The following is a 26,893-nucleotide window of genomic DNA, read 5'->3' as shown; positions in this document are numbered from 1 at the left end:
TCTGAAACTGAATCCTGGAACTTTGACTTTCTACTCAAGACTAGAAGACTGAAGAATCTCCTTTGGAGTCAAGGAGTGACTCCCCTTCTTGGCAGTCACCAACGACACATCTGTCCGATCTGCATCTCTGTAGCTCCCGCCGGACGGCAAAGACTTTGCAACACCAGAGGTGGATTTCCAAACTTCCCCGAGGCTGACCTGAGTCCACAGCAAAGCTGAGACTCGTTGCTGTCATGGGTAACATGGAACCGGAACCTCTGGACTCCGTGCACATTTGCAAGTGCATCACCTTCCGGACGACTCTCGCAGCTGTGCTTTGGGTTACTTGTGGCCCAGACCGCAAGCAGAAAATCCACAGAAGGTTGCTGGCCTACCCACTCCGAGTGACCCGTGGGCTGCCATTTTGTGATTCAGCTCGAGGTACCTTTGCGATCCCTTGTCCGTCGACTTGTGGGTCCCCGAGAAGGCAACTCGGATTTTCCTTGGGCTTTCCTGATTGCTGGAGACGTGCCCCCACTAGCCCTCGCTGGGTGAGTTCCTCGGACCTTGCTGGTCCTCACCGAAGCCATTGTTCTCTTTCTGCATGGGTTGCTATTGCCAAGCCTTGGTGTGTCCAATCCGGACCCGGACGCAGTACTCGACATCCTTCATGGGACAGCTCGAATCCAGCTCCTGGTTGTCCTCGACGCATCCTGGTCCTCGTGGCTGAAGAGTCAAGCTTCCCGTCAACTCACCTGAAGCACCCGACATCGGTGGGCATTCGACTATCGTGCCCCTGGTCACTGGCAAGTGACCCAGACTCTGTCCCCTCTGCTTTCAGGTTCTTCTCATCTTTGATCCAGGCTTTTATCTCTTCGGACACTTCGCATCTTCCCGGCAGCAGCACTTCTTCGCCAGCTTCCATTGAAAACGACGACGCAACCCGACACCATTTGACACCTATGCACCCGGCTCCCCTGGGTTAGGTAACTCGAGTACTCCGGAGCTCCCGTGGGTGTTGGCCCTAGACACCTCTAAGCCCAAAAGGGTTCGCTCCTAGTCCTCTCCTAAGTGTCCTTAAACTTTAAAATTCCAATTGCGACTTTCCCCATAGAAGCTATCGGCGCTCGCGGCTGTGTTCCCACACTGCACGCGTCCCCCGTGGGTCCCCTGTGTCACTAACTTGGGTGGTTCTTAAGGGGCCCAGCGATTCTACAGGCTCTAGACCTTGTGTCTAGTAAAGTCATGGTTCTTATACCACTAGAGTATATGGTTTGGTACGCCCCTAGGGCTAACTGTATATTGTGCTATTTACTGTTGATATTTGCCTTGTAACTTGTGTACTTCGACTTCTAGCCTCATAAAGAGACTAGAGGGGTGTGTTTTAGAATAAATACATATATTTTATATATACCTGGTATGGTTCTCCTTTCGCTTGGTCATTCAAGAGATTATAGACTGGTAAAACAAGCTGCTTTACATTCCTTGAAGACTTAGCCTGAAGGCTGCTCTCCATAGCTACCACTAGGACAGCTTTCAGTAAAGGTGGTCTTTAACCTATCACCATAAGGGGTTGTTTGGACTGGTGCAAGGTGCCCACTATAACTAGTGGACAGCATATACCAGGCCAACTTCTCACAGATGCTCAGAATAAAGAGCTGTCAGTGGCGGGTGCTGCTGAATGTGTCATGGTGTTGGCAAATTACGCCAGGCCGAAATCAGCATTACCTCATGGAGGGCACCCTGGATCCTGGACCATGCTTAATAACGGCCCCGGGATCTGGCAGGAGCACCCTCATTTTCTGCACTGTACTGAGCACATGTATTACCCCACATGAGGTCATTCTCAATATACTGTAAAGGTTTGTTGTAAATCACCCGTTTTAAAGTGCACCAATCTCTGAAGGGCGTGGGTTTACCTCAAATAAATAACGCTCACAAGCAAGTGGTAAATGCTTTCTACCATCTATTAACAATGTGCGCCAGCACAGGTTGCCCAACAAATACGCAATTACACAAACAGTTACATTAGTTTGGTCTGGTTCTTACGCCGAGGGTTTAAGAGGAAACAGCACCTTACAGGCCTAATTCTGAAGTGGGTGGAGAGAACAAAGGCAAATGGTTATATTTTTTGTTCTTACTCCTGTTATGAGCTGATCATACATGCAGTTTGTTCTTGTGTTTGCTCATGCAATTGTCAAAGGGTCCTACCTGGAGGATATTTGATGTACAAATCGATAGGCTAGGAGTAATAACATTCAAAACTTGTGACATACCCCATTGCCAGCACCCAAATAATAATGCTGTATCAGGTGCAAATGAGAGTTTGTGCCAGAATTGTAATCACCAGCAAAGCTGTCATCGGAGACTAAACTAGAAACTAACACATTCACAGATTTTAGCACCAATAGTGTTTAAAGTCAGGCGCGCAATGTCCCTTTGCGCTCAAAGGGCTTCAGCAGCCACCCCCGTCCCCCGCCCCCCTTGTGTGTGTCAGCCCGGCTGAGACAGTTTCCCGGGCACAGACACAGCCGCACCCGAGTACTTCACACAGGTCTTTAAAAGACCATTTACTTGTTAATGAGGCTTTGTTTTGTTTTCACCCCTTCTTAGAGCCCCTGCATCTCCACTGTGCATATGGCTGGATGAATTAGCCCCCCCCCCCCCCACCACCCCGAAATTTGACTCTAGTTGGCCTCTGTTTAAAGTCGAGGTAGGAGAGAGATGAGTTGGTGTGATGTTTAAAAGAGGGGTAAACGAGGGATTGAAGACGCTGCGTGGTGATGGTCATGGGCGTCTGCAGGGAGTGCAAGGAGGGGTGCTCCAGGGGGGGGGCAAGCGCCCCTCCTTGCCCCCCTCTGCGGACGCCCATGGACAGGACTCTCCTCAGAGGTTCAGGCGGCAGGAACATTGCAGGACGCAGACAGGACTCTCCTCAGAGGTTCAGGCGGCAGGGACATTGCAGGACGCAGACAGGGCTCTCCTAAGAGGTTCAGGCGGCAGGGACATTGCAGGACGCAGACAGGGCTCTCCTAAGAGGTTCAGGCGGCAGGGACAGGACTCTCCTAAGAGGTTCAGTCGGCAGGGACAGTGCAGGACGCAGACAGGGCTCTTCTCAGAGGTTCAGGTGGCAGGGAGATTGCAGGACGCAGACAGGGCTCTCCTAAGAGGTTCAGGCGGCAGGGACATTGCAGGACGCAGACAGGGCTCTCCTAAGAGGTTCAGGCGGCAGGGACAGGACTCTCCTAAGAGGTTCAGTCGGCAGGGACAGTGCAGGACGCAGACAGGGCTCTCCTCAGGGGTTCAGGCGGCTGCAGTCAGAGGGTTGAAGAAAGAGTTCAGGCAAAGACCAGCTCTCTAAAGCGGGGGGCAAGATTCGACCAGTTTGGTTTTAGGGGCGACGAACGGACAGATTTGAAGCCATCAATCGTTTTCACAGATGAGTGACTGGACAATCCTGCCTCAAAAGAGGGGTGTAGGGGGTTGGAGTGTTATTGGATTTACTTTAGGGTGGAGTATCAAAAGTAGACCAGTGTGCCCCTTTAAATCCTATGTTCGAATTACAGGATGAGGAGACCCAGCCTGGGCCCGAAGGACAAGAGAAAGCTTCGCCATTGGCAGCAGGCACTCACTCTCGCTGCAAAACCGGCCCCCACCCTTCCAGCCTCCCGGGAAACGCCCGATGCCCGGTACGGCCAGTCCAGCCCTGGTTCCAAGTAGCGTAGGGGCTGAAAAGATAGCGCCTGCTGGATCAATCGTGCCATGAAACGTCTGGGAGCTGTGTGGGCTCTGAAGAGTCTGTGCCCAGAAAGAGCTGCTCTGAGAGCCTGCTGAGGGCCCCTGGTTCAGCGGAGCTTCTTCTGAAGAACGATGCAACCAACACCAGGGATTCTGCAAACTGTAGGTCAAAGGTTAGAGCTGTGGAGACCCTCCACGTTGGGTCAACCTTCCGGCCCAGCCAAACCTGCAGAGCAATCACTGAGCCACAAGAGGTGACTTCTCCACTCCGGACACCTCCACAAAACATCACCGGGAGACCGAGGCATGAGGCTCGCCCGGGACTCGATCTGCAAAACGAAAAGAGCGGAGCCCAAAGGTGTCTCCGAAGCCCATGGCTGGCGCTGAGCAAAGAAAGCGTTGCAGAATACCACGGCTGCGTAGTCTTGATTCCACCTCAGGCCTCTTTCACTCACCACTAGACATTCCCTGCCTCCTCTTCTCACTCTTGCAGGGTCTTTTACATCACTGCTTCATCCTTTTATCACTGTGTTTCCATTCTTCCCTTCCTTTCCCTTTTTGGGTTTTTCTCTCTCTTGCTCTTGGTCCAAGTCTTTTGAGCAAAAATAAATGGCTGACCCCAAAAATGAATGTCAGCCACCAGCTCAAATTAAGCACTTATGTCACCTCAGTGAGCTGCAACCCCCGTTTAAATGCCATGCCAGAGCCTCGTCACAGTGTCGCCACCATTGAGCCCCAAGACCCAGAGAGTCCTCAAGAGAAGCCTTGGTTCAAGGACTCCTGACAGATGACCCTTCACGATGGGCTCTTCGACACTCCCAGGACAGAGCTCCAGCCAGGAGTCCCTGGAGGTGGCTCTGGTTGAGGGATTCCTGACAAATGACCCTTTACGATGGGCTCTTCGACACTCCCAGGACAGAGCTCCAGCCAGGAGTCCCTGGAGGCGGCTCTGGTTGAGGGATTCCTGACAAATGACCCTTTACGATGGGCTCTTCGACACTCCCAGGACAGAGCTCCAGCCAGGAGTCCCTGGAGGCAGCTCTGGTTGAGGGATTCCTGACAAATGACCCTTTACGATGGGCTCTTTGACACTCCCAGGACAGAGCTCCAGCCAGGAGTCCCTGGAGGCAGCTCTGGTTGAGGGATTCCTGACAAATGACCCTTTACGATGGGCTCTTCGACACTCCCAGGACAGAGCTCCAGCCAGGAGTCCCTGGAGGCGGCTCTGGTTGAGGGACTCCCGACGGATGACCCTTTACGATGGGCTCTTCGACACTCCCAGGACAGAGCTCCAGCCAGGAGTCCCTGGAGGCGGCTCTGGTTGAGGGATTCCTGACAAATGACCCTTTACGATGGGCTCTTCGACACTCCCAGGACAGAGCTCCAGCCAGGAGTCCCTGGAGGCAGCTCTGGTTGAGGGATTCCTGACAAATGACCCTTTACGATGGGCTCTTCGACACTCCCAGGACAGAGCTCCAGCCAGGAGTCCCTGGAGGCGGCTCTGGTTGAGGGACTCCCGACGGATGACCCTTTACGATGGGCTCTTCGACACTCCCAGGACAGAGCTCCAGCCAGGAGTCCCTGGAGGCGGCTCTGGTTGAGGGATTCCTGACAAATGACCCTTTACGATGGGCTCTTCGACACTCCCAGGACAGAGCTCCAGCCAGGAGACCCTGGAGGCAGCTCTGGTTGAGGGATTCCTGACAAATGACCCTTTACGATGGGCTCTTCGACACTCCCAGGACAGAGCTCCAGCCAGGAGTCCCTGGAGGCGGCTCTGGTTGAGGGATTCCTGACAAATGACCCTTTACGATGGGCTCTTCGACACTCCCAGGACAGAACTCCAGCCAGGAGTCCCCTGGAGATGGCTCTGGTTGAGGGATTCCTGACAAATGACCCTTTACGATGGGCTCTTTGACACTCCCAGGACAGAGCTCCAGCCAGGAGTCCCTGGAGGCGGCTCTGGTTGAGGGATTCCTGACAAATGACCCTTTACGATGGGCTCTTCGACACTCCCAGGACAGAGCTCCAGCCAGGAGTCCCTGGAGGCGGCTCTGGTTGAGGGATTCCTGACAAATGACCCTTTACGATGGGCTCTTCGACACTCCCAGGACAGAGCTCCAGCCAGGAGTCCCTGGAGGCGGCTCTGGTTGAGGGATTCCTGACGGATGACCCTTTACGATGGGCTCTTCGACACTCCCAGGACAGAGCTCCAGCCAGGAGTCCCTGGAGGCGGCTCTGGTTGAGGGATTCCTGACAAATGACCCTTTACGATGGGCTCTTCGACACTCCCAGGACAGAGCTCCAGCCAGGAGTCCCTGGAGGCGGCTCTGGTTGAGGGATTCCTGACAAATGACCCTTTACGATGGGCTCTTCGACACTCCCAGGACAGAGCTCCAGCCAGGAGTCCCTGGAGGCGGCTCTGGTTGAGGGATTCCTGACGGATGACCCTTTACGATGGGCTCTTCGACACTCCCAGGAAAGAGCTCCAGCCAGGAGTCCCTGGAGGCGGCTCTGGTTGAGGGATTCCTGACAAATGACCCTTTACGATGGGCTCTTCGACACTCCCAGGACAGAGCTCCAGCCAGGAGTCCCTGGAGGCGGCTCTGGTTGAGGGATTCCTGACAGATGACCCTTTACGATGGGCTGTTCGACACTCCCAGGACAGAGCTCCAGCCAGGAGTCCCTGGAGGCGGCTCTGGTTGAGGGATTCCTGACAGATGACCCTTTACGATGGGCTCTTCGACACTCCCAGGACAGAGCTCCAGCCAGGAGTCCCTGGAGGCAGCTCTAGTTGAGGGATTCCTGACAAATGACCCTTTACGATGGGCTCGTCGACACTCCCAGGACAGAGCTCCAGCCAGGAGTCCCTGGAGGCGGCTCTGGTTGAGGGATTCCTGACAGATGACCTTTTACGATGGGCTCTTCGACACTCCCAGGACAGAGCTCCAGCCAGGAGTCCCTGGAGGTGGCTCTGGTTGAGGGATTCCTGACAGATGACCCTTTACGATGGGCTCTTCGACACTCCCAGGACAGAGCTCCAGCCAGGAGTCCCTGGAGGCGGCTCTGGTTGAGGGATTCCTGACAGATGACCCTTTACGATGGGCTCTTCGACACTCCCAGGACAGAGCTCCAGCCAGGAGTCCCTGGAGGCGGCTCTGGTTGAGGGATTCCTGACAGATGACCCTTTACGATGGGCTCTTCGACACTCCCAGGACAGAGCTCCAGCCAGGAGTCCCTGGAGGCAGCTCTGGTTGAGGGATTCCTGACAAATGACCCTTTACGATGGGCTCGTCGACACTCCCAGGACAGAGCTCCAGCCAGGAGTCCCTGGAGGCGGCTCTGGTTGAGGGATTCCTGACAGATGACCTTTTACGATGGGCTCTTCGACACTCCCAGGACAGAGCTCCAGCCAGGAGTCCCTGGAGGTGGCTCTGGTTGAGGGATTCCTGACAAATGACCCTTTACGATGGGCTCTTCGACACTCCCAGGACAGAGCTCCAGCCAGGAGTCCCTGGAGGCAGCTCTGGTTGAGGGATTCCTGACAAATGACCCTTTACGATGGGCTCTTCGACACTCCCAGGACAGAGCTCCAGCCAGGAGTCCCCGGAGGCGGCTCTGGTTGAGGGATTCCTGACGGATGACCCTTTACGATGGGCTCTTCGACACTCCCAGGTCAGAGCTCCAGCCAGGAGTCCCTGGAGGTGGCTCTGGTTGAGGGATTCCTGATGGATGACCCTTTACGATGGGCTCTTCGACACTCCCAGGACAGAGCTCCAGCCAGGAGTCCCTGGAGGTGCCTCTGGTTGAGGGATTCCTGACAAATGACCCTTTACGATGGGCTCTTCGACACTCCCAGGACAGAGCTCCAGCCAGGAGTCCCCTGGAGGCGGCTCTGGTTGAGGGATTCCTGACAAATGACCCTTTACGATGGGCTCTTCGACACTCCCAGGACAGAGCTCCAGCCAGGAGTCCCTGGAGGCGGCTCTGGTTGAGGGATTCCTGACGGATGACCCTTTACGATGGGCTCTTCGACACTCCCAGGACAGAGCTCCAGCCAGGAGTCCCGGAGGCGGCTCTGGTTGAGGGATTCCTGACAAATGACCCTTTACGATGGGCTCTTCGACACTCCCAGGACAGAGCTCCAGCCCGGAGTCCCTGGAGGTGCCTCTGGTTGAGGGATTCCTGACAAATGACCCTTTACGATGGGCTCTTCGACACTTCCAGGACAGAGCTCCAGCCAGGAGTCCCTGGAGGCGGCTCTGGTTGAGGGACTCCCGACGGATGACCCTTTACGATGGGCTCTTCGACACTCCCAGGACAGAGCTCCAGCCAGGAGTCCCTGGAGGCGGCTCTGGTTGAGGGATTCCTGACAAATGACCCTTTACGATGGGCTCTTCGACACTCCCAGGACAGAGCTCCAGCCAGGAGTCCCTGGAGGCGGCTCTGGTTGAGGGATTCCTGACAAATGACCCTTTACGATGGGCTCTTCGACACTCCCAGGACAGAGCTCCAGCCAGGAGTCCCTGGAGGCAGCTCTGGTTGAGGGATTCCTGACAAATGACCCTTTACGATGGGCTCTTCGACACTCCCAGGACAGAGCTCCAGCCAGGAGTCCCTGGAGGCGGCTCTGGTTGAGGGATTCCTGACAAATGACCCTTTACGATGGGCTCTTCGACACTCCCAGGACAGAGCTCCAGCCAGGAGTCCCCTGGAGATGGCTCTGGTTGAGGGATTCCTGACAAATGACCCTTTACGATGGGCTCTTTGACACTCCCAGGACAGAGCTCCAGCCAGGAGTCCCTGGAGGCGGCTCTGGTTGAGGGATTCCTGACAAATGACCCTTTACGATGGGCTCTTCGACACTCCCAGGACAGAGCTCCAGCCAGGAGTCCCTGGAGGCGGCTCTGGTTGAGGGATTCCTGACAGATGACCCTTTACGATGGGCTCTTCGACACTCCCAGGACAGAGCTCCAGCCAGGAGTCCCTGGAGGCGGCTCTGGTTGAGGGATTCCTGACAGATGACCCTTTACGATGGGCTCTTCGACACTCCCAGGACAGAGCTCCAGCCAGGAGTCCCTGGAGGCAGCTCTGGTTGAGGGATTCCTGACAAATGACCCTTTACGATGGGCTCGTCGACACTCCCAGGACAGAGCTCCAGCCAGGAGTCCCTGGAGGTGGCTCTGGTTGAGGGATTCCTGACGGATGACCCTTTACGATGGGCTCTTCGACACTCCCAGGACAGAGCTCCAGCCAGGAGTCCCTGGAGGTGCCTCTGGTTGAGGGATTCCTGACAAATGACCCTTTACGATGGGCTCTTCGACACTCCCAGGACAGAGCTCCAGCCAGGAGTCCCCTGGAGGCGGCTCTGGTTGAGGGATTCCTGACAAATGACCCTTTACGATGGGCTCTTCGACACTCCCAGGACAGAGCTCCAGCCAGGAGTCCCTGGAGGCGGCTCTGGTTGAGGGATTCCTGACGGATGACCCTTTACGATGGGCTCTTCGACACTCCCAGGACAGAGCTCCAGCCAGGAGTCCCTGGAGGCGGCTCTGGTTGAGGGATTCCTGACAAATGACCCTTTACGATGGGCTCTTCGACACTCCCAGGACAGAGCTCCAGCCAGGAGTTCCTGGAGGCGGTTCATCATGCACTCAACACAGCTCCATATTATTATTCTTTGATCATTTTTCATATTTTTAGAATGTCACTTATAAATCATTTCAACTATTGCGTGACTTGACTTGGTTTATTTTATCTTTAATTTTTAAACTCAAGCCCAATTTTTTTCTTTGAAATCTGGTAACTGTGGCACTGGATTAAACTTTGACAGCGGTGTTGTAAACTTGAAGTTGTGAACAAGGGAGATGGTTCTTCCACTCCTGTTTCACCACAAATAAAATAAATGCCCATCTGAGCCTGATCCCAAACTCTGAGCTGACCGCTGCCCTGAAGCATCACCGCAGGCGGATGGACATTCGGACAGCTGAGGGCGCACTCACTGTCCCAAAGCTGTGCATTGTTCTACCAGGCGCTGCTCGATGGATGAGAGTCTTGATGTCATTTTCACTCTATTGATGGTTTTCCCTCCATCATAAAACTGCATTTTTGTCCCAAACCGCAACCATTCCATAGAACTATGTAGTCAACACATCTGTTTCGCTATGACCAGCATCTGCCATGTGTAACAAACTTGTGGTGGAAGCACCATGGTGCTTGTTGATCTATAAAATAAAATGTACATTGTGGTGACGTGCACCTGAGCGCTGCTAGTGTATCACTGAAATCCCCTCGGCACCTCTGCCAGTACAGGCAACCCCCCCCCCACCCCCATAGTCCTGTGGCCAAGGGCCCAGAGGGCCCGCTTGAACCCATCTGTAACCACTGAGAGAATTCAATGAGACTCTCTCATCCACCTCCTTGGGCTCACATCTAGCGCCCGCCCACCCACCCAAGTGAAGCACAGCACCTGGAGAGTTATGCAGTCTCCTGGTAGAGGGCAGACGCAAGGGAGAGGAGAGAACTAGGAGACTCCTTTCTACTGGCTCCTTCCTTCATGGCGCCCACATCTCGTTTCTTGGCGATGTCCAGGGCAGGAGAGATGGGGAAGCCTCCTCTTCTATAAGCCCTTTTCAGTGCCACCATCTAATTTCTAGGGATGCCATGGACAGGAGAGATAGTTCAAGACTCCTCTACTGTTGGCCCCTGTTGGTGCCACCATCTCATCTGTTGGCGATGCCATGGACAGGAGAGGTAGGGGGAGGCCACTATTGGTGCCCCTCTTGGTGCCAGCATCTCATTGGTTGGCGATGCCATGGACAGGAGAGATAGTTCAAGACTCCTCTACTGTTGGCCCCTCTTGGTGCCACCATCTCATCTGTTGGCGATGCCATGGACAGGAGAGGTAGGGGGAGGCCCCTATTGGTGCCCCTCTTGGTGCCACCATCTCATTGGTTGGCGATGCCATGGACAGGAGAGGTAGAGGGAGGCCCCTATTGGTGCCCCTCTTGGTGCCACCATCTCATCTGTTGGCGATGTCACGGACAGGAAAGGTAAGGGGAGGGCACTATTGGTGCCCCTCTTGGTGCCACCATCTCATCTGTTGGCGATGTCACGGACAGGAAAGGTAAGGGGAGGGCACTATTGGTGCCCCTCTTGGTGCCAGCATCTCATTGGTTGGCGATGCCATGGACAGGAGAGGTAGGGGGAGGCCCCTATTGGTGCCCCTCTTGGTGCCACCATCTCATCTGTTGGCAATGCCATGGACAGGAGAGGTAGGACGAGACTCCTCTTCTATAGGCCTCTCCTGGTGACACCATCTCATTTCTTGGAGCAATAAGGGTTTGAACTCCTGCAGCAAACAGACAGGGCTCTTTACAAATCCTGTTTACCATCCTCACAGCCTCAACAACCTCAGGCTGATGCTCAAGTCAGGATTTGGTCCTACAAGGCAATGTGTGACGAGAATACGCCCCTCTGGAAATGAAGGCTTTGTGAGAGGCCCAAGAAGTACCCAGCCTTTATTCAAGATGCCAGCATGAAGGCGGCTCCGGTCTCCCTGCTGGTCAGAAGTGTGACCACCTGTTCACAAATGAGCACAACCTTCAGCTGGCCGAAGAGTGCGACAGTGACAGCAGAGGAGCGTGACCCTCTGAGGGGGTGAGCGCGCTATACTTACAAAAGATATATATACCACGAAGGACGTCTTTGAGCTCAATGTTTTCAACTGTGGAACATCTGCCATTCCCTCTGGCTTCCTCAATTCAAAAATACTTTATTTAGACAATGAAGTCTGTCAATGTATACAGAGTTACAAATACAATCTGAGTAATAACTTATCAATAGGTTTCTTAGGTCTCCATAATCTAACAGGCAATTCATAATTTATCCTCCGTAGTCCTCGCTGGTAGAATAGTTGAAAAACATTTCAACAGAAAGCTAATGACTTAATAAAAGTACATTTGGTTAAAAAATTGAAGCAGAACTCTGTCCATTTGTAGCTAATCATTTCCAGACTACAAATATTCAGCAATCCTCCCCTTCTTCATTTTGGGGATCTGAATATATTTTTAGCTGCTTCTCCACACTCTCCAAATCTTTTACCAGTTTTGTGTTCACTTGCGGCTGCTGATTGTTCACTAGGAAGCGGACGGCAGGCTTCCCCGTCAGGACATTACACAGCATTAGTAGAGCTTCCTCGCAGTAGTATCCGCAGTTAATGCGCTCGTCGTTTCTACTTTAGCTCTTCCACCATCGACAAATGGACAGAAGCTTAAGACATATGCCGGGGGTCTTGAAACATTCCAGGGCCTTCATCTGGGAGCTGCTCGTGTGGGCACAGATCTACGTGGGGGTGCAGCGGTAAACTTGGCTCTGCCTGGCCCCAATGCACACTTTCCTTCCCAGTACTAAACACCCACTCGCACTGCCTCATGACGAGGATCAGTATAGCCAAACTGGTCACCGAGGATGATGACCGGTGCAGGCCGCAATGGTCGTCTCCCATCCGCATTAAGGAGTTTACGCCGTTCTATTTCTGGATGGTTATCTGACCCGCGCTCCCTCCCCGACTCCATCATTCTGTGCTGTACGTTCTCACTACACCAAGTCCACTTCCCCTGTAACCATCTACTCTCTGCATCTCACTGGGCAGACTCCACCTGGAGCAGGCCTTTCCATTGGCTAACATAATGAATGTGGGAATAGCTTTAACCAGTCGGAGGCCATGTGTATGTTGTCATGCTCACAAAATTGGAGTTATTTTGATAAGCTGAAGCAAGATATTGTCCTCTACTATTTATGGTGCTTACAGAATTGAGGGGAGACACAAGTCGGTTAGCTGTACTGACTGACCCTCCTGTCAACTGGTCAGCCAGCTGGTGATCAGACGGCCTGCGCCAATGTCAGCTGAACATGACCCGAGTGGCCATGCATGCGGAGGCCAATGCTCCTGAGGCTCCCACCTAGAGCCCCCCAATAGCTTGCCTCCCAGAGACTCCACTGGTGTGCACTCGCGGCCATCGGGTCGCACTGCTAACCTGCAAGTGATCCCGTCCCCATCGGTGCAGGGAGGGAGGGAGAGGCCGTTGTGCCATGCCGACATAGGACTCCTATCCCAGGCCCACCGAGGTTCCACAGCGCTGTGGTACTGTTATGGTTGATGGGGATTCTGATTTAGGGGTCTGCCCTCAATCTCTCATATTCCAGCTTTGCACCATTGGCTCCTCAATCAAGCTCATATCAATTGTCTGACCCTGTGGTTCCTCTCGTACTGAGCAGGATTACTATTGCAACAACACACCATAGGTAGGTAAAACAAACCTGTCTCACGACGGTCTAAACCCAGCTCACGTTCCCTATTAGTGGGTGAACAATCCAATGCTTGGTGAATTCTGCTTCACAATGATAGGAAGAGCCGACATCGAAGGATCAAAAAGCGACGTCACTATGAACGCTTGTCTGCCACAACTCAGTTATCCCTGTGGTGAGTTTTCTGACACCTTCTACTTTAAACCCTAAAAGTCAGAAGGACTGTGAGACCCAGCTCTCATGGTAGGTATTCATACTGAAAAGCAAGCTTTTGCCCGTCTTGTTCACAGGAGGTTTTTTCCTCCCAGAGTTTGTCTTGCAACACCTGCATTAATGTTTGACAGGAGTACCACCCAACTCCCCACCTACCACTGTCCCCGGAGTGCATCGCGCCTGATGGACGTTACCTTGTCCATCCACACAGCCCACCCAGCCCACTTTATGTCCCAGCACAACTGACCCCACCCCATGGCCTAGAGCAAGATTTACTCTATATCTCCTGGATTTTCAAGGACCAGTGAGAGCTCACCAGACACAGCCAGAACCACAATTCTTTCTAAGGCTCAGGCGCCTCTCTAAGGGCAAACCCAGTCTAGATCGCCCTGTCCCTCACAAAGAAAACAAAAGAGAACTCACCCCCGGAATCCTGCTGGTTTCTCCAGGATCGCTGGCAATACAACAATGGATGCACGAGGGTGTCTGTCTCCAGCACTCCAAGTTTGGTGATCTGCAACTGACTCCCTTTCGATCGAACGAGGGCAACAGAAGTAATGCCTGTTCCTTATGAACAGCGCCTGCCCATCCCTTAGGACCAACTGGCCAGGATTCATCTGCTATTCTCACTGAAGCCTTGCCCAGTTTGGCCTTCAAAGTTCTGCTTTGAATATTTGCTGTTACCAACAGGATGTACACCTGCTGCCGCTCCACCTGGACTCTGCTCCTAGATGTTTCGATTAGTCTTTGCCTTCGGATCATGTCAGGATCTCTACAGACCTCCACCAGGGACATCTCTGGCTTAGTCGTGCCCAGGTGTAGTACGGCATCTTTTGGGCCCTATCACACAAGCACATGCTCCACCTCCTTCACCGAGCGAGCGAGACAGGCTGGTGGTGCACTCTGCACAAGACTGCACTAGGATCCCACCTGAGCCGGCGCATGCCAGCCTTCAGCTTCATTGCGCATCAAGGTTTCAGTCGGCACTCCGACTTTCACACGTGTTCGACTCCTTGTCCATATTTCATGACCGGTCAGATGGGTAGCGAACACTGCTGCTGATCCCTGGTACCAAGCACAGGCCTCCAAGGCTGGTGGCACAACAGAGGCAGGGCATACTGAGCGCAGATCACCCCAGTCAACACTCATGCTGGGACCCCCGTCCCACTTTCCCGCTATGGTGCATCCCAGAAGAGACCTGGGCAGTTGCTGGGGAAGAACGTAGAGGTGGGCAATCTGCCTCTGTACCAAAGAAATGGCAGAACTGCTGCCACAGGGCTGTAACTCTCTCCACCGGTGTCAGGAGCCACTCGCCAGCCTGAAGTCTCAACAGCCGACCCAAAGTCAGTTTCAGAGCACCACCGCACAGGAAATGTGCCTAGGCAGCGGTCATTTGGAGGGCATTCGCCCTTTCAGTGAATGACTTTCCTGCTGTGTTAAGTCTACTGAGTGAAGTGCACAGACCCAGCGCATATTCCGCTCGATAGTTTCATGCCCACTAGAACTCTTTTCAACTTTCCCTTATAATAATTGCTGGCTGTGAGAAGTTGGCCTGGTATATGATGTTCACTAGTTAAAGTGACCACCTTGTACCATGCCAAGCAACCCTTATGGTGTGGTTGTAAGTCAACCTTTTCGGACTAGCTGCCCTAGTGGTAGCGTAGGCTAAGCAGTCTTTGAAGCTAAACTCGTGAAACGTGTTAAGCAAGCTGTTTTACCAAAAGTAACCCCCTTTTAAACCAATGAAAGGACACCCCACAGATATATATTCAAAATATATATGTATTTATTTCTCAAAGTAACCCCTAGTCTCTTTATGAGCACAGGAGCACGAATCGTCAAACAAGATTACAGTAGAATACACAGAAGTTGCACGTTATATGGATAGGCCCTGGTGGCCGCTCAAACCATATACTAAAATAGTGGTATAAGTACCACGAACAGAAAAGGGAAAAGGCCTAGGGCCTCTAGAATCACTGGGCCTACAAGGAGCTAACTTCAGTTAGTGACCAGGAGGTCCACGGGTTGCGTGTGCAGAGCAAATAGTCACACGCGTGCTCCCATAGGTTTCAATGGGTGCGTAAAAAGTACAAAGTTACTGCAAGGAGGATCTTCCGGATGACCTAGGAACTTAGGATTGGAAATACAGACACTAGAGATGATTCTCTACACTTGGGCACCGGAGTGCCAGCTTTACCTCACCCACAGGAAGCGGGTGCATAGGCGTCGAAGTGCGTCGGGTTTCTTCTATCTGTTCCGTGGAGCCTGTGGACAAAGATGCTGCAGGCGGTCGGTCTGGAAGAGACGCGGTGGATCCAAGAGTGGATCGGAGATGTTGAAGACCTGTAAGCAGAGGGGACAGTGTTCACAGTCACTAGCCAGTGACCAGCGTGGCACCAGGTGGGTACCAGGCGATGTCGGGTGCAAACAGGGAGAAAGGTGTAGCTTGTCTCTGCAGCCACGTGGTCCCTGAGAGTCGACGACATCCAGGAGTCGGTTCACGAGCTGTCCCACGCAGGCTCTCGCTGTCGGCGGTGTCGGCGACTTGATCGAAGCAAACAAGCCTTGGCAAAAGCAATTGTTGTAGGAAAGGAAATAAGCTGATGGTTCTGACCAGCAAGGTCAGAGGGACTGCTCCTTTGGAGGGGAGCAAGGGCCAGTCTGGAGCAACCAGACCAGCGGTGTATTTCGTGAAGTTCGTCGCCAAGATGGCCACTAGCCAGCGGGCCAGCAACCGGTTAGGCGCGTCGAGTGGCAAAATGCAGAAGGGCCCCACGCAGATCGTGGAGATGCTGGAGGGCTCACCTTTGGTGCAGATGCTGCTCGGATGTTGGGCTTCTCAGATCCCAAAGCACAACTTGGAGGGAGCCTCGGTTGTTGCACTTGTCAGCTTGTCGTAGTCGTTCCAAGATGGCTGGCTCCACGTGTCTCGGTGCCTCCACGGGTCTCCTCTTTTCAGGGACTGTGGATCGGGCGGTGAGAGGTCTGGAGGTCCAGGTCTTGTCAGTCTCTGGGCTCGGGCTCCGGCGGGAGGCGGCGGCAAAGCAGACGTTGATTCGCTGGATGGTGCTTGCGTTAGCAAGGTGGTCACTCCCTGACCACAGGGGAGATTGGCTTCAGTCCTCTGTGCGGCAGAGCGTCGAAGTTCCCGTCTTCTTCTTAGTTTCAAGTTGATTCCAGGATGTCTGAAGTCTTAGGACACAGCTCCTACCTTTAAGCGGATTCTAGGGACCGGACTACCTGCTAGGTCCCTCCCTAAGGGTGGGACCAGGAAGGGGGGTGGTTACACCCCCAATCCTTTGTCCAGCTCGCCCCAGGCCCGGGACTGGTGTGCCCCAGGACCGGATTGAACTGGCATATGCACCGAGGCTCCTTGTGAGCCTCAGGCATGTCTGGTTTCTTTCAAGCCCTACCTGACCAATACACAAAATCCTGTCTGGGGTGGTGCACGCACCTCCCCTGGCAGGAAACCCTTTGTCCACACCTCCCAAGCTGGAAGGACTCCCAGCAGCAGGAGGGCAGACTTGTGTCTGTGGTGGCAGCATCCATTTTGTGGAGCTGAGGCTATGTCTGATTTTACCCAGGTTTCAGGTACTGTACATGTCGTGTCCCTCTAGAAGGGTGGAATGCTAACCCCGTCGCCAGAATTGGCGAGGGGTTAGTATTCCAATTCGTATGACACCTTACTCGACATGTTTTGATAAAGCCAAACCAAAGTTAGCATTTAACCGCGAGGTTCATAATGCACTTAAGAGTATATGGTATGACGATATCTGGAAACAGTAGAAGGAAGTTGTTCCGACCACTGCAGACAGGCTCAGCTCATGCCAGAGCACCATCTCACATGGAACCAAGCACTCTGCCTTCAGGATTGTTAAGGCCTGCCATAGGAGTGACTTATAGGTTAACATTTGTCCCATTTAAGGTTAGGTATAGGTATACTACACCTAAGTAAGAGGTGGTTACACCAACTTACCCCAGTTGAGTGATCAGCCAGTTGTGTCAAATTTGTTAGGCCAAGCCTGGGGTGGCATAATACATGCTTCAGCCCCTGGCAGGCCTTAGATACACCAATGCCCTGGGTACCTAGTGTACACTGGTACAGGGGCTCACAGGGTGATCCAATTCCAATAGGTTATGCACCTAGGGTGCACAGTGTCAATTTAGTAGAGAGAACAGCAGGCTGGGGGTCTGATTGGCAGGCCCACAGCCTCAATATGTCAAAAACCAGTGAAGCAAAAAGCAAAAATTTGGGGTGACCATAGGATAGCAGACCCTACTCTCCTACACTGGCTATTGGTTTAGCACCCATATTGAACCTTCGATGGAGTTTACAACCAGCTTTGGGCTGCAATCTCAAGCAACTGAGTCAGAGAATACCCAATCCCGGCGAGCTGGATCCGCTACAGGCCTTGAACCGCCTACAGAGTGAGCCTCAGTCTCAAGCAATGGTACCCTCTGACTTGCTCCAGGGACTCTATCTTCTGTGCACCACATTTCATGTGCCCTCCACCCAGCAGAGAGTCTGTGCTGGACTCCTCACTCCCCATTACTCAGGGAAAATTGATTTGTTTTGGTTATTCTGCATAGTAATAGGTTTAAATTCAGGAGGTCACCACGTCCGAGGTCCTAGTCAGATGCTGAAGCAAGGGGAAGCTGAAAAGAAGTGGAGGGCCTCCTTAGTAGAGGGGTGTTGAGGCATCATACCCTTTCTTGGATCGGAGACCAAAGCCCAAGGAGCCCAGTGTTGAAACAGTCACCCACAGGCAGGAATCCTTCCCAGCCCTGGCTGAGTAAGTAGGCGCCTGAGGCAGTGTTCATGAGCAGTCATTGGTTCTACAGTCAAGTGCCCTGGCTTGTCCCCAAGGTGGGGAAGGCCAGGTGTGCCAGCAGCATACCTCTGCACCAGGACCACTGGACTTCCTGCCACAGATGACCTTGGGAGGACAAAGGTACCGGCGCCCCCCGTGCAAGCCCCAGCCACACCCACACCCTGCTTTAGCTCCTGGGGGATTGACATGCAATCGACCCTCAGACAGGCATAGCCCCAGGAGCTAGATGCGTTTGAATTTTCAATGACCAAAGTGTTCAGCAGTTCACACTAATCTCGTTGTTAGCTGCATTCTTCATCGATATGCTAGCAGAGTGACCCACCGCCAAGACTCACAGACCTTCACAATGTGCACCCACCTCCAGGGGACTGCGGACCCTTCCTGGGCACTCTGAGACACGGCAGCCTGGGAAATAGAGCCCAGAGCCTGGGGCTTCCACTCCAACCAGCTGGGGCTCAGATCCTTGGCCTAGTCAGAGCTCCTTAACCCAGCCAAGCAGGAGAGTCCTTTGGTGTCTAAAGGACCCTGTCCCGGGCACTGTGTGAGTTGGTGCCTGGGAACGGAGCCTAGGGTTGGAGGCTTCCAACCCCAGGTAAACCAGAGCTCTGAGTCGGGACCTGGTCAAAGCTTCTTGGCCCAGCGAACCAGGTAAAGGCCTCCCGGTGCTTGCGGGACTCTGTTTCGGGCACTTTGTGATCCATCTGGCCAGAGCATCGATCTCAGGCCCCGGGGGTCCATGGATGCAGCATGCCATAGCACTTGCCGTTGTTGCAAGCAGTGCACGCCGAGTGATAGGGGAGGACATTCAAGAGAATGCACCCGGCCTCCTTGAGCCGTGACCGGGCGGTTACCTTCTAACGGCCTGTCACGGTGACCTCCAGGAAGGCTCTGAAGTCTGAACACCGAGTCATGTCAAGGAAGAGGCATGTTTTGTTTATTTATTTTAAGTACAAACCTCACCAGTGACCTTGGCATGGCACATTGTGCCCCACCCATGTAAACGTTGTAAATGGCTTACAGGTATAATTTCACACACCCCGATTATAATCGCTCACACCCTTAGTTCACGTGTTTGAAGTAGATGTTTCAATCACTGTGGAAAGGTGCATTTACCATTCGTTATCCATAAACTCTATTTATTCAACAAAAGATGAGGCAGGACATTCCATTCTATATTCATAAGGCACCCAAATAAAGCCTCTGTGCGTGGTCTGAGCAGCCCCCCCAAACCCTGGCACTAGGTGCGCAGAGACCCGTGCAGCGTGAGATGCGTGAACCTACTCCCGGGCACCTCTACTCTTCAGAGTAACACTGTGTCGGTCCCAGGCTCTCAGAAACACGACTACTTGTCATCTCTCTGCTGCCCGAGGCTTTGGCCGAGACACACCCCACGCTAGGCTTTATTTGCGCGATCAGAGCCCTTTGTTTGCCTTGGAAAAACCACAAGAGATACCTTTGTTACAACAAAAGCAATCAGTTCCTGAAGGCGAGGCAGTGTGTTGTGCTTGTCGGGGGGGGGGGGGGGGGGGGGGAAGGCTGGGGGTGGGCACTTCTTACTTGTTAAGAGTTAGGAGCCCACCCTTAGCCCCCTCCCTCAGCACGGTAAATGGGGTTCAGAGCAGGCTCCAGCCTGTCTTAGGGGAGCCCTGTCTGCTCCCGCTGTGAGCCGCTGGGAGGGCTGGGGTATAGGGGTGCACCACAGGAAATGGGGTTCAGAGCTGGCTTCAGCCTGTCTTAGGGGAGCCCTGTCTCCTCCCGCTGTGAGCCACTAGGAGGACTGGGGAATAGGGGTGCACCACGGGAGACGGGGTTCAGAGCTGGCTTCAGCCTGTCTTAGGGGAGCCCTGTCTCCTCCCGCTGTGAGCCGGTGGGAGGCCTGGGGCCGGGGCTGGGGTATAGGGGTGCACCACGGGAGATGGGGTTCAGAGCTGGCTTCAGCCTGTCTTAGGGGAGCCCTGTCTCCTCCCGCTGTGAGCCGGTGGGAGGGCCGGGGCTGGGGTATAGGGGGTGCACCACGGGAGATGGGGTTCAGAGCTGGCTTCAGCCTGTCTTAGGGGAGCCCTGTCTCCTCCCGCTGTGAGCCGGTGGGAGGGCTGGGGTATAGGGGTGCACAACGGGAGATGGGGTTCAGAGCTGGATTGAGCCTGTCTTAGGGGAGCCCTGTCTCCTCCCGCTGTGAGCCGGTGGGAGGGCCGGGGTTGGGGTATTGGGGTGCACCACGGGAGATGGGGTTCAGAGCTGGCTTCAGCCTGTCTTAGGGGAGCCCTGTCTCCTCCCGCTGTGAGCCGGTGGGAGCGCCGGGGTATAGGGGTGCACCACGGGAGATGGGGTTCAGAGCTGGATTGAGCCTGTCTTTTGGATGCACTGTGTGCTCCCGCTGTGAGCCGCTGGGAGGACTGGGGCCAGGGCTGGGGTATAGGGGTGCACGAAGGGAGATGGGGTTCAGAGCTGGCTTGAGCCTGTCTTTGGGGGGCAGCTTCTGCTCCCGCTGTGAGCCGGTGGGAGGGCCCAGGCTGGGGTTGGGGTATAGGGGTGCACCAGGGGAGATGGGGTTCAGGGCTGGATTGAGCCTGTCTTAGGGGAGCCCTGTCTCCTCCCGCTGTGAGCCGGTGGAAGGCCCAGGGCTGGGGCTGGGGTTGGGGTGTAGGGGTGGGCTGCAGGAGGTGGGATTCAGAGCTACCTTCAGCGTGTCTCAGGGTGCCCTGTCTGCTCCCGCTGTGAGTCAGTGGGAGGGCTGGGGTGTAGGGGTGGGCTGCGGGAGATGGGGTTCAGAGCTGGCTTGAGCCTGTCTTTTGGATGCACTGTCTGCTCCGCTGTGAGCTGCTGAGAGGACTGGGGCCAGGGCTGGGGTATAGGGTGCACCACGGGAGATGGGGTGCAGAGCTGGATTGAGCCTGTCTTAGGGGTGCCCCGTCTCCTCCCGCTGTGAGCCGGTGGGAGGAATGGGGTATAGGGGTGCACGAAGGGAGATGGGGTTCAGAGCTGGCTTGAGCCTGTCTTTGGGGGGCAGCTTCTGCTCCCGCTGTGAGCCGGTGGGAGGGCCGTGGCTGGGGTTGGGGTATAGGGGTGCACGAAGTGAGATTGGGTTCAGAGCTGGATTGAGCCTGTCTTAGGGGAGCCCCGTCTCCTCCCGCTGTGAGCCGGTGGGAGGGCTGGGGCCAGGGCTGGGGTATAGGGGTGCACCATGAGAGATGGGGTTCAGAGCTGGATTGAGCCTGTCTTTTGGGTGCACTGTCTGTTCCCGTTGTGAGCCGGTGGAAGGCCCAGGGCTGGGGCTGGGGTTGGGGTTGGGGTGGGCTGCAGGAGATGGGATTCAGAGCTACCTTCAGCGTGTCTCAGGGAGCCCTGTCTGCTCCCGCTGTGAGTCAGTGGGAGGGCTGGGGTGTAGGGGTGGGCTGCGGGAGATGGGGTTCAGAGCTGGCTTGAGCCTGTCTTTGGGGGCCTGTGAGAAGTTGGCCTGGTATATGCTGTTCACTAGTTCTAGTGACCACCTTGTACCATGCCAAGCAACCCTTATGGTGTGGTTGTAAGTCAACCTTTTTGGACTAGCTGCCCTAGTGGTAGCGTAGGCTAAGCAGTCTTTGAGGCTAAACTCGTGATGCGTGTTAAGCCAGCTGTTTTACCAAATATAACCCCCTTTTATACCAATGAAAGGACACCACACAGATATATATTCAAAATATATATGTATTTATTTCTCAAAGTAACCCCTAGTCTCTTTAGGAGCACAGGAGCACAAATCGTCAAACAAGATTATCACAGAATACACAGAAGTTGCACTTTATATGGATAGGCCCTGGTGGCCACTCGAACCATGTACTAAAATAGTGGTATAAGTACCACGAACAGAAAAGGGAAAAGGCCTAGGGCCTCTAGAATCGCTGGGCCTACAAGGAGCTAACGTCAGTTAGTGACCAGGAGGTCCACGGGTGGCGTGTGCAGAGCAAATAGTCACACGCGGGCTCCCATAGGTTTCAATGGGTGCGTAAAAAGTACAAAGTTACTGCAAAAGGAATCTTCCGGATGACCTAGGAACTTAAGATTTGGAACACAGGCACTAGAGATGTATTACTACACATGGGCACCGGAGTACCAGCTTTACCTCACCCACAGGAAGCGGGTGCATAGGCCTCAAAGTGCGTCGGGTTTCTTCTATCTGTTCCGTTGAGCCTGGGACAAAGATGCTGCAGGCGGTCGGTCGGGAAGAGATGCAGTGGATCCAAGAGTGGATCGGAGATGTTGAAGACCTGTAAGCAGAGGGGACAGTGTTCACAGTCACTAGCCAGTGACCAGCGTGGCACCAGGTGGGTACCAGGCGATGTCGGGTGCAAACAGGTGATGAGGGGTAGCTTGTCTCCGCAGCCACGTGGTCCCTGAAGGTCGACGACGTCCAGGAGTCGGCTCACGAGCTGTCCCACGCAGGCTCTCGCTGTCGGCGGTGTCGGCGACTTGATCGAAGCAAACAAGCTTTGGCAAAAGCAATTGCAGGAGGATTCGGAAATCAGCTGTTGGTTCTGACCAGCAAGGTCAGAGGGATTGCTCCTTTGGAGGGGAGCAAGGGCCAGTCTGGAGCAACCAGACCAGCGGTGTTTGTCGTAGATTTCGTCGCCAAGATGGCCACTAGCCAGCGGGCCAGCAACCGGTTAGGCGCGTCGAGTGGCAAAATGCAGAAGGGCCCCACGCAGATCGTGGAGATGCTGGAGGGCTCACCTTTGGTGCAGATGCTGCTCGAGGGTTGGGCTTCTCAGGACCCAAAGCACAACTTGGAGGGAGCCTCGGTTGTTGCACTGGTCAGCTTGTCGTAGTCGTTCCAAGATGGCTGGTTCCACGTGTCTCGGTGCCTCCACGGGTCTCCTCTTTTCAGGGACTGTGGATCGGGCGGTGAGAGGTCTGGAGGTCCAGGTCTTGTCAGTCTCTGGGCTCGGGCTCCGGCGGGAGGCGGCGGCAAAGCAGACGGTGATTCGCTGGATGGTGCTTGCGTTAGCAAGGTGGTCACTCCCTGACCACAGGGGAGATTTTCTTCAGTCTTCTGTGCAGCAGAATGTCGAAGTTCCCGTCTTCTTCTTAGTTTCAAGTTGATTCCAGGATGTCTGAAGTCTTAGGACACAGCTCCTACCTTTATTCGGATTCTAGGGGCCGGACTACCTGCTAGGTCCCTCCCTATGGGTGGGACCAGGAAGGGGGGTGGTTACACCCCCAATCCTTTGTCCAGCTCGCCCCAGGCCCGGGACTGGTGTGCCCCAGGACCGGTTTGAACTGGCATATGCACCGAGGCTCCTTGTGAGCCACAGGCATGTCTGGTTTCTTTCAAGCCCTACCTGACCAATACACAAAATCCTGTCTGGGGTGGTGCACGCACCTCCCCTGGCAGGAAACCCTTTGTCCACACCTCCCAAGCTGGAAGGACTCCCAGCAGCAGGAGGGCAGACTTGTGTCTGTGGTGGCAGCATCCATTTTGTGGAGCTGAGGCTATGTCTGATTTTACCCGGGTTTCAGGTACTGTACATGTCGTGTCCCTCTAGAAGGGTGGAATGCTAACCCCGTCGCCAGAATTGGCGAGGGGTTAGTATTCCAATTCGTATGACACCTTACTCGACATGTTTTGATAAAGCCAAACCAAAGATAGCATTTAACCGCGAGGTTCATAATGCACTTAAGAGTATATGGTATGACGATATCTGGAAACAGTAGAAGGAAGTTGTTCCGACCACTGCAGACAGGCTCAGCTCATGCCAGAGCACCATCTCACATGGAACCAAGCACTCTGCCTTCAGGATTGTTAAGGCCTGCCATAGGAGTGACTTATAGGTTACCAGGTGTCCCATTTAAGTTTAGGTATAGGTATACTACACCTAAGTAAGAGGTGATTACACCAACTTACCCCAGCTGAGTGATCAGCCAGTTGTGTCAGATTGTTAGGCCAAGCCTGGGGTGGCATAATACATGCTTCAGCCCCTGGCAGGCCTTGGATATACCAATGCCCTGGGTACCTAGTGTACACTGGTACAGGGGCTGACAGGGTGATCCAACCAATTGGGTATGTACCTAGGGTACATGGAGTCCATTTTACAGAGAGAGCAGATAGCCTGAGAGCCTGAATGGCAGGATCTCAGGCCAACTAAGTCGAAAAACCAGCTAGACACTAGGCAAAAATTTGGGGGTAACCATAGTCAGATATCCACCTTCCTACACAACCCCCCCCCCAAACGAAGGGAGATAAGGCTGACCTTGACCAGGTAAGCCTATATTGCCCAAGTGGCCATATAAGGAGGAACCAGCACTGGCATGGTTACCCCCTGTCTCATGGTCCACTAAGCAATCCCTCACACTAAGGGTATCAGAGGGTCTCCACCATAGGGAATCTCTACCTGTGGTGTGTCTTGGCAAAGTAAAAGGCTGGTGTTGAGATGGAGTACTGAAGTGAGTGTCCTCAAAGTGAGGCCTCAGCCTCCTCCAATCATCCTCCACCATGGATGCCTTTCTTTCTTTAACTGAGTTGCACTGTGCTCTCAGGGTCAGCCTCTGGCTACCTAAAGCTGGAGGCTGGGTCCCTTTTGTGGGCTTACTGGAGGGACAGGTCAGGTTTGGGGCCCTAAGGTCCCATGTTTGCCTGTGCCCAACAGAATCCCCCTGGGGGAGGTCCCTAACTACCTGTAAAGGAGATCCCTCAGGAATGTTTTTACCCATCACCTGACTAGGGCTACTAGCCAGGCAATCCTCATTCTTTTGATGGGGGGGTTCTTGTGGACAGGGGCCCTCTGGGGGTCCACTGGCCTCCCTGACCTCTGCAGCCCTGGGCTGACTGAGGCAGGGTAGAGAGAGGCAGGCTACCTGCACCAGACTGGATCCCACCTTGGAAGGGGCCACTGACATCAGAGGCTCTGCCAGGCCAGGCCTGGCTACCTCTGGGGCAGTTCCTTCACAAGGGGTGAGGTCAGATCCCTGAGGAGGCTGACCTTTTCCTAATGTCTGGGGAGAGGGAGACTTTTCTTCCTCCCCACTACTCTCAGTTTGTGTGGAGTGATCCATTGTTTCAGGCTTCACTACACCTATGTCAGTCTGAGTATAGGCTGAGACCATTACAGCCTTGCCAACCTTTTCAGGGGGGCACTCAGTTTGTGTTTGAGCTGTGACTGTCACAGCTCTGCCAGTCCCTACAGGGAAGTCTGTCTGTGCCTGGGCTGTGGCTACCACTGCCCTTCCAACCTTTTCAGGGAGGAAATCTATTTGGACAGGGGTTGTGAATGGCACAACCCCCCTACCCTTTTGTGAAAGGCCTACCATTTTAGAATGGGTGTCTTGTTCAACTCCAGCCCAAGCTGAGAGTTCTAAGTCATTCCCCAGTAAGCAGTCTACAGGCAAGGTTGGGGACACTGCTACCCTTTTAGGGCCAGTGACCCCTCCCCAGCTGAGACATACCTCTGCCATGGGATGACTGTTCTGTTTGCCATCAATGTTAGTCACCTGGTAGGAGAAACCGGGCAAAAGCTGCTCAGAGGGAACTAGCCAATGGGCCACCATTGTGATGCTAGCCCCAGTGTCTCTGTAGGCCTCAGCTTTTGTACCATTGATGTAGGGCTCCTGTCTGTACCTACCCAAAGTGTTGGGACAGGCAGTGAAGTTGGCAAACCCCATGCCACCATCACAGACAAGAGTGGTTGCTGTAGGGGAATTGGCTAAGCCAGGGTCCCCCTGTGTTCCCCAAGTAAACCCACCCAGATTTCTGGGGGCACTCCCACCACCTGGGGGATTACTGCTGACAGTAATAGGTGGTGTGACAGGAGTAATTGGAGGAACAGTTTTGTTTTTAGCCCTTGGGCAACCGCTGTCAGTTTTCCAATGCCCAGGAGTTTTACACTCATGGCAGTAGGGCTTTTTAGCTGTGGTAGAGGAGGGAGCTTGGGACCCACCACCCTGTGTGGAGTTTTGGGGCCCTGAGGAAGGTTTCTCTTTTTCTTTATCCCCACCCTTCTCTTGAGGCTTGGTGGTATCTTTCTTTTGGTCACCACCCTGGTTTTTAGGCCTGATCCTGGTCCTGACCCATTTATCTGCCCTCTTTCCCAATTCTTGGGGAGAGGTCAAATCTGAGTCTACCAGGTGTTGATGGAGAAGCTGGTTTTGACAATTACTTAAAATCTGCTCTCTCATCATCAAATTGTACAATCCTGTATAATCAGACACCTTACTTCCCAGCAACCAACCCTCCAAAGCCTTAGTGGCACATTCCACATATTCAGACCAGTCCTGAGTCTGTGTCTTCTGGGTGTCTCTGAACATTAACCTGTACTGTTCAGTGGTTAAGCCTAACCCATCAACTAGGACACTCTTCAGGACTCTGTAATTTCTGACATCCTCTTCTCTAACAGTGAGGAGTCTATCTCTGCCTCTCCCCTCAAAGGAGAGCCATAAGATTGCTGCCCACTGGTCTTCAGGAACCTGCTGCACTTTGCAGGCTCTCTCAAGAGCAGTCATCCATTTGTGGATGTCATCCCCACTTTTGTAGGGGGGCACAATCTTGGACAGGTTCCTATTGTCAAAGACCCTATCTTTGTCCCTAGGGACATTGCTGCCACCAGTGGGTATAGACCCACTCTCTCTATGCTGCCTAGCCTTGCTCAGTTTTTCTTCCATCAGGGCTACTTCTAGCTCCTGCTTCCTGATCCTCAGCTGAGCCTCTTGCATCTTGGCCTCATGTTCCCTCCTCTGAGGGGTGGTCATCCTTCTCCTGGAGTGACCTTGAGAGCCTCTAGAGCCATGGGAAGCATTGGAGTCACCTGAGCGATTCCTTTGCCTTCCAAGCCCTGTGTTAAGTCCACTGGGGA

The 26,893-nt window shown here is 54.0% G+C and overlaps 1 protein-coding gene and 1 pseudogene across 1 annotated transcript in view; both read right to left on the bottom strand.

Annotated features, from left to right (window-relative positions):
- The window catches only part of LOC146863614 (myosin-IIIb-like), a 547,606-nt gene that overhangs the window by 375,934 nt on the left and 144,779 nt on the right, over positions 1–26,893 (bottom strand). The gene's annotated exons all lie outside the window — the stretch shown is intronic.
- Positions 18,265–18,404, bottom strand: LOC146863615 (5.8S ribosomal RNA; annotated as a pseudogene).

The sequence above is a fragment of the Triturus cristatus genome, chromosome 2_1, assembly GCF_964204655.1.
Source record: "Triturus cristatus chromosome 2_1, aTriCri1.1, whole genome shotgun sequence".
In the NCBI taxonomy this organism is placed as follows: Eukaryota; Metazoa; Chordata; class Amphibia; order Caudata; family Salamandridae; genus Triturus; species Triturus cristatus.
Note: the sequence above shows the minus strand (reverse complement) of the source record. Positions and strands in the feature narration are given on the sequence as shown.